Raw genomic sequence first — 8,727 nt, forward strand, 5'->3', positions numbered from 1 at the left:
AGACGGAGTCTCACTCTGTTGCCCAGGCTGGAGTGCAGTGGCGCGATCTCCGATCTGGGCTCACTGCAAGCTCCGCCTCCCGGGTTCATGCCATTCTCCTGCCGCAGACTCCCGAGTAGCTGGGATTACAGGCACCCGCCACCTCACCTGGCTACTTTTTTGTATTTTTTAGTAGAGACGGGGTATTAAGGTTTTTTAAATGACCATTTTCATTTTCATACTTTATATCTCCACATCGTCTATCATCCTCAGTGATATACATGTGACCTTATGCCAAATGTTGTCTATTTTTGAAACAAACAAAAATACCAACTGAAAGTTCTTGTATTTCCCCCTTTAAGTGGCCTCCTCATCATTACTTCGATTTTCCTTCTTTTCTGCATGGGCCATATTGCAACAGAACAGATCATCCTTTCGACTAAAATTTAAAACTAAAAGCTCTTAACCACTCATTTCCCTTTCAGACAAGCTCACTGGGAATGACACAAAGGGAGATTTTTGTGTGACTCCTCCTGTGGTCAGAATTCAGCCTCTTTCTTTCACATTCTTCTTATGGTTCAGAGCCTTTTTCTATGAGCTGTGGTTTCTGTTTCTCTCATAGGGGCATTTGTTCATCCAGTGTCTGAGGTAGGATGATGTTATATTTCTGCTAGGCTGTCTTCCAAAGATGAATCTCCTTGGCCTGGGTTACTTTCCTTTTCCATTTATTAAAATGAACCTACACCTCAGACTCCAAGACATAATTATGACAGAAACAGTTTCTAATTACAGCAGTTCACATTTATTCCAGGAAGATGCCTGACTTTAACAACCTTGCTTTACTCACATAAAGCAAAAGCTAAATCCACGCTTTTCGTTGTATAATAAAAAGAATGTCACTGATAAAATGAAGCATCTTCCTTTAATGCCCTGAAGTCTAAATTGAGAATATGTACAAAAGTCTCTGAGGGCTCCTGACCATAAGAAGGAACATTACTCAGTCAATAAGGACCTATTAAATATCTGTTCTACTCCAGTAGTGTCTGAGAGGAAATGTGAGGGAGGAAAGCATTATAAATGGGCTTTCTGCCTAAGTGATTTCTCATCCACTCTAGGAGAGGGAAACAAAAATCCACCCTACTGTATTCCACTCTCTGGAATCCTAGAATGTCATATCTAGAAAGAAGATCAGAAGTTGTCTAACCTACTCTTCCCATTTGTAGATTATGAAGCCCCACTGCAAAGATATTAAATGGTTTATTCTAGGACACCCAAGTAATAAACTCACAACGGGAAAAATAAAAATGAGTAGACAACATTGCAATCTTTACTCGGATATTATATGTTTCTCTGAATGAAAGTCTTATTTTGTGTTGCATTATTTTCATCATTTGCAGTAAATGTACGCACTTTTCAATGAAGTGTCTTTGTGTTTAATCTTACTGTTCTCTTACCATAATTACCGTATATCCGATAGAAAGGGTTTTTCCTCAGAGCAGGTTAGAATCATAGGGGACAGAAGGAATATGGGTGGGAAAGAGAAGACGTTCTGCATAAGAAAGGGTACAAAGTTGCTATAGCAGTTCTTAAAAGAAACTGATAGCTACAAATGGAGAAAAGAAAGAAAGAATAAAGGAGAGAAAAGGGCCAGAAAACTCGATAGGGATAGGGAGCAGGAGGGGCAGGGAGGAGGAGGGGTAGAGAGGAGGCGGGAGGAGGTGGTGTAGTGACGGGGCATGCGCGTGTCTATTGCTTCATTTGAGGTTCTTTGCCTTGTTATATTGTAAAGCTCTTCATTTCATCCAATTTACAACACACATACACACAGTTGGGTATATTTCCCTTCATAACATCTACTTATTTCTCTAAGAAATGTTTTGTGTGGATGGAGACACATTTTTTAATTGTTGTTAAGAAAGTGAGGAGGAGACTAAGCTTACCTATGTCGAGGTGCTAACGATTAAGCAAAGCTTCTAATGAAATAGGGAAAAGAAACTTAAGAAGCAGTGGAAACCATGAAATATAAGCTCTCCAGCTCTCCCCGCTCCCAGAATTCACAGAACACTAGGTATGGTTTTAGATTTACGCAGGCTATGAATTGAAGTTTCAGGGTTATTTTTATCTAGGATGTAGGCAAGAAGAAAGCCTCAAGAGAAGTGGATTATACGTAGTTCCTAAGAACAAATTCTCTAATATGAACTGAAATACAATTATTAAAAGATGATTCCAGAGAAACAGATAGATTTATGCATAGAAATTTTACCAAACTGAACTCAGAACTCTCCTTGACTTTAGATATCCAGTCTGTGTTTTCTTTACTTTTAAAGACACTTAGAAAATGCATCGAAGAAAAGCTGAAGATGTTTCTGGTTGTTTACAAGAAACTGTTTCAAGTGATGAATAACAGAGGCTAGACTTTAATCCCATTTGCAACAAGAACATTTGTTCTCTTTCTTCAATGAGTGATTGTGAAGTGACAGAAAGAAGTGGGAATTAAATCTCAACAAAAGTGACTTTCTCAGTTGTGTCTTATGAAGTATAGATTTCCTAGAAGTGGTTTTCATAATGGAACACAATTTTGGACTTCATGGAAATCAAAGTATCACATTAAATCTCTCAGAACTCTATGGTTCCTGTTGGATATTTCAGACCCTCAAAATTTCATCTGGAAGTTAAACATAACAATCCATAAAAGAAGTCCTTTATTGTTTGCAAAAAAAATTAAAACTGTCAATTTTATTATTTTGGAAACTTTCTTCATATTGTAAGTGGTGGTCATGGGGGCTAGTTTTAGGTGTAAGCTTAGCTAGGCTATGGCACACAGTTACCCAGTGAAACAGGAATCTAGACATTGTTTCAAAAAGGTATTTTGTAGATATGTCTAACATCTACAATCAGTTTAAATAAAGGAGATCATCCTCAATAATGTGGGTGAGCCTTAGTCATCCAATCAGTTGAAAGTCCTTACCAGCAAAATTGAGGTTACCCTCAGGAAGAAGAAATTCATGCTGAAGACTGCACCATCAGCTTCTGCCTGAGAGTTTGCAGTGTGTTTGCTTGTCCTACAGATTCAGACTTGCAAACCCCCACAATCACAGGAGTGAATTCCTTGAATATATTTATTTCATAAATAAATATACATGTAACCATACATATATAATCATATATATTATATAATGTTTGTATCCTACTAGTTCTGTTTGTATGAAGAACTCTGACTGATACAGTGGACAAATACTATTGACAATAGGCTTGCATAATACTAACAAGAACAGATGTGAGAGAGATGGTTATCCTAGCAAACTAATTTAATTGTTAAGTTTTTTAGATAACAGACACATAAAAATATATTCTTGAGCTAAGAAAATAAATAAAAGCCAATTAAAACATGAAGTCAAGCAATATGAAAAGATAATTTGATTACTACCCAGCCTACATCTTAGGATTGTATGGAACAATAATCATCTTGGAGAAAAATATGCTACTTCATATAGTAATAAAATACGTGTCTTACTCCACCCCCCCCCAAATTAGGAGATTTCCTAGAAGGCAAAGAACACATCTTCATTTTAGGATGCCTTACTCACGGTAGGTACACGATAAATGGTTGCTAGATTTAAAAAATGAATAAATTTGTATCCTGAGTGTTATTCAACACCTATTGACTAGATGCCTCCTATGTTCCAGCACTGTGCTAAGTTTTGGGAGCAAAGTGGTACATACATTACGTCCTCCCCTCATGGAATTGTGCTGTGGCTTACCTGACCTAGTGACTGACACAGGTGCCTAGGGATGGCATTGCCCAGGTATCATTAAAAGGCTGCTGCTGCCTTTAGCAGTTCTCTGCAAATCTGGTATGCTAAGTTCAAACGGAAAAATGGTAAAGGGTGTGATTAAGTGATCTTTTCTTAATCAAGGCTACTGCTGAGTCCAATGATGAGAATCAGGCAGAGCATCTCTTTTACATATAGGTAACATAACTGCAACAATAAATAAACATTTATAGAAAAGTCAAAAAAGAGAAAAAAAGATTATCCTGATTTATGTCAAACTCAGAAATTAGTAGTTTATTTCCCAGAACATTTAGTTTGCCTTCTTAACTATTATCTACTTAAACCATTTTGTAGAGACAATATGGAGATAAGGACATGGCCAGAGTTGTCAGACAGACCCAAACCTAAAGCCTAGCATCACCACCAGCTATGTGACTTTGGACAAGTTGTTTCACATATCTGAACCTCAGTGTTACCAACTATAAAATGAGAACCATACCTGACTGCCAGCCTGCATGTGTATGTGTGTGTGATCGTGTGACAAAGTACTGTGAGTAAACCTAGCAGCTCAATGCCTAGCATTTGGAAAGTTAACAATAAACAATAATTAGATTTGATGTAGTACTTTACATTTTAAGGCTATACAACCTCTGAGATGACAATTTCCATTAGCAAAGTTACCAGTTCAAAGGCACTTCCCTTCTTGTGACTTTCAGAATGTGCTCAAACCATTATTTTTTCCAAGGGAAAATCTCCAGTATGTTATGGAAACACTATAAAGAGGAATTTCCAGGAAAAAAATATAAATATAGATAACAGTAATAGATGTATATAGACTCATAAGAACTGTAGACTCTTAGACCAGGAGGAAATACTGAAGATCATTTAGGTCTCATTTTATAAAATTTAGAAAAGCAAAATAACCTCTTTAAGAGCCCTAAGTAGTTAACGGTAACGTGAAGACAACCGATCAGTTTTAGAGATAGACCATAATCTACTACCTATAATTTATCTCTATACTTTAGAATTATTATTTTCAAAGGGGTAAATGCAATTCCCAAAACAATAGCTCATACTTGGGTTGTCTCTGTAAAAATTACAAAGACAATTGCTTTTCCTCTATGATAACTCACACTTATTCACAGCTAACTCTATACTCTGACTTTCAGAGACAGTATCTCTCTCCAGGACGCTGGTCAATACATGAGAGGCGCAGGGGATTGTAAGCGAGTGGCCAGTCGTTTGTTGTTTACCATGTGCCAGGCTCTGCCTATGCTTTCTCATTTAATCCTCACCCACAACCCTTTAAAATGCATGCTTTTATTTTCAACATTGTCCAAATGGGTTAATTAAGGCTTATCGAGATTCGGTAGTTTGTTCACACTCACACTGCTACCAAGTAGGAAAGCAAGATTTAAAGCTATTCTGTCTGACTCCAGAGGCCACAGAGATATCGAGTGTTTCTTGACACTACAAATTGCTAAATTCGTCCCTTCTATCTTATATTCTGATGTCCAGGCTTCCCTGTCTAATCCGTGATAAATTACGCTGAATGCATGACTTGATTCTCTAGCTAGTTGACTGGAAATTATAGTCACATAAACCAAAAGAAGAAACCAGTCCAGAGTTTTTTGCTGATACAGTTGAATAGCGGGTATGGATGTCCCCTGGGCCTTGTGCTCCTGCAGATGGATGAATTGGGAGTGCAGCCTCTCTGGTGTGTAAACAGAACCACCCAACAGGAGGGCCTATGTCCTGTGGGACCTGAACAGAAGAATCAAAATGTTCATATCCCTAAGGAAATGGCATTGCCCAAGTGCCTTCAAAAGGCTGCCGCCTTTAGCAGTTCTCTGCAAATTTGGTATGCTAAGTTCCAATAGAAAATGGGCAGATGGTGTGATGAAGTGATATTTTCTTATTGAAGGATACTGCAGGGCACAATGATGAGAATCAAGCAGAGCATCACTCTTACATATAAGTAACATAAATGCAATAGTAAATAACACTTGTATAGAGCTGTTCATTTGGAAAGGGGTACAGAAACTGAAATCAGAAATTCGCTTCCACCCCACATTAGCCATATAACCTTGGGCTTCACGGTGACTCTGGATGAACTTTGGTGTCTTTTTATATGATGGAACTAGTTTCATTTACTTTTATTTATGGATTATTCTGTTATGTCTACCAAATAAGAATGTTTTGGACATGGACAGGAAAAATACACAGTGCAATACAAATATCTGATATTGTTACTAATAACCAGAATTTGAAAACAAGTTTTCTTACATTTTTTAAATGAATGTTCATAGACAGTTTATTGAGATTGATACAAACCGCTCGAGATCATTGTTGTCACTTAGTGTTAAAGGAAAGCCCTCCTGTCCAGAGCACATCACCCACCTCCAAATGGTAGAACATGAAGAAACTTTTAGACATGATCCTTCCAAGCCTTGTGATTATACACCTTGGAAAATAAAGGTTGCTCAAACCCACAACAAAAGGAAACCAGAGTTCAGTTCTCCGGGGGTGCAGTCTGGTACTTTTAAGGTTTTTACTTCTTTTCTATATTTTTATTATTAAAATATAATATTTGTTTAAAATAATCTAAAAGAAATGTTCATGATTTTTTCCAGTGGTGTCTAATGGGCCAGATAGCATTTTGAAAACATCACAGGATGATCCAGATGAAAAGATAAGTAACCATCAGAGCAGCTTAAAGAGATAAGATCGCAAATCAGCACCCAAAAATGACAAGCATTAATTTTGTCACTAAATGACATGACAATAAACAGTATGACTCTTTTCCATTTTTTCTGTGGTTATTCAAGAGGTAAGAAGGGGATCCCACCCTTAGTAAACTTCTGGGGAAAAAAAGAGATATAATGATGCATTTTTTCCCTCAAGTTTATTTATAACCCAAAGATGGTAACAAGCTTTTTAAGGGTGTTAATCACCCATGTTTCCTTCTTAAACGCTCTTATTTTTACTTCCACCCACAGGAAAAAAAAAAAACTTTTTATAAATAAGATTAGTCACTGAATAAAAGGAAGTAACTAAGGCTAGTGATTGTTTAATTATTTCATGTGTTAAGAAACTTTAAATTACTCCAATAAATTAAAAATTCATAATTGAACATTTTATGACTGTAGATACATTCTTGGAGTTGGAAAATACCTAAAGAGAGTCTCTCCTTCAATCTTTCACCTGACGAAAATATAATCTCTATGAAATTCCACACAAAAAGCCATTTGGCAGCTACTAGAAAATATCTAGTAACGAGACGCTCCGTAATGGGACATGGGGACTAGCAGTTGGGAAACTCACTTCATTTACGTACTGGATATATATTTATGTAAAATAATAATTATTTAGAAATCTGACCCCACCATTTGGTTACATTGCTGTATGCACCCCCAGTATTCCACATAACTCCCCTCTCAGCATTTGCCTGTCTTTTTAAGTATTATTATCTCACTCCTTCAACTCAGAGAATACGCCTGTCTTGTTCCTCCCTCTTTCTCCAAGCACCTAACATACTGCCTAGCAATGGATGCTTAATAAATATTTCCTGATTCAGTGCATAACAGTTTAAGTACATGTCCTAGAGATTTTCAGAATAAATCAAAGCATTTTTCACAACATCCTTTTCATATTATATGATATTTAACAGATCTCTTTTCCAGAATCAACAACCCCATATTTTGTGGCCACTTGTGACCTGACTGGTTCCAGAGTTTGCTCTGTTGAAGTCATTGTCTCCAGAATATGACTCACTTAGTCAAAATCCCCTTCAAGGTGTTACAAAGATTGAGAACAGGGTACTTCAGCAGAATACAGTGAAACTATCATCTCCTTTGATACCACCTCACTGCCAACAAATGCTGTTTGTGCTTGTATCTCTTTCCTATTTAATCACATAATATTGTTTGGACTATATTGCATTGAGGTCCTATTCACTTTCATGTGAATTTATTTGAAGGATGCTCTCCTCATTGTTTGAAACTAAATATAAGATTTGAATTTTCTTGCTAACTTTTTCAGTTTATATTTCATATTAATAAGAACAGTGTTTATTCTTGATACTCTCATTTCACTCTCAAGATGCCCCTGCCCTCCCACATATTAACCACAATGTTAGTGTCACACACACCCTGGAAAGGACTCAAATTGAAGGAAGTGATCATGCTGATAATACAGAACCAGAGTTTTGAAAATTTGCCTGTCACTTTAGAGAAAATAGTCCCTATGTCCAGCATGAATGTGAGCACAGTTCTATGTATAGCAGCCCCAAGGTAATGACACAGACACGAATCATCTGACACAAATCAACGCAAGAGGCAACTTCTGATAGATTCAAAAAGTTAAAGCTTTTTACAGATGATAGCCAAGTAAAGAGTTTTTTCAAATCTAAACTGTTTTTCCATTAAATCTGCATTACCGTTTTAATACTCACTTTTGTTCCAGATAGCCCCGTAAGAATTCCCGATTAAAGTCAATAACTTTCACCAACTCCTGTTCTCATTGCCTTTATCCAGTCTATTACTAAATCCTCTCATGTCATTCTACAAAGTGTCAGTAAGATTCTTCTTTCTCTTTATATTCTTGGCTCAATTTATTTAATAAACACTAATTAACATCTCACCATGTATTTGTTGTAGGAGTACAGCAAATTTATTTATATCCCCATCTCATTCTAGAAGGTAATATAAGTGAATTATAAGGTTACAAAAAAAAAAGAAATGGAAGGAAGGAAAGGAAAGAAGGAAAGGAAAGGAAAAAGGAAAGGAAAAAGGGAAGGGAAAGGGAAGGGAAAGGGAAGGGAAAGGGAAGGGAAAGGGAAGGGGAAAGGGAAGGGAAGGGAACCCAAATAGGAGCAACTAGCAAATGGGAGAAAAATAAGACAAAGACCTAAAATGGAATCAAGAATGAGGCTTAAAATCCATCCCATGAAGACCTACAAATTTCCTTTAGCTGA

This window comes from Colobus angolensis, unplaced genomic scaffold (assembly GCF_000951035.1).
Source record: "Colobus angolensis palliatus isolate OR3802 unplaced genomic scaffold, Cang.pa_1.0 Scaffold132, whole genome shotgun sequence".
NCBI lineage: Eukaryota > Metazoa > Chordata > Mammalia > Primates > Cercopithecidae > Colobus > Colobus angolensis.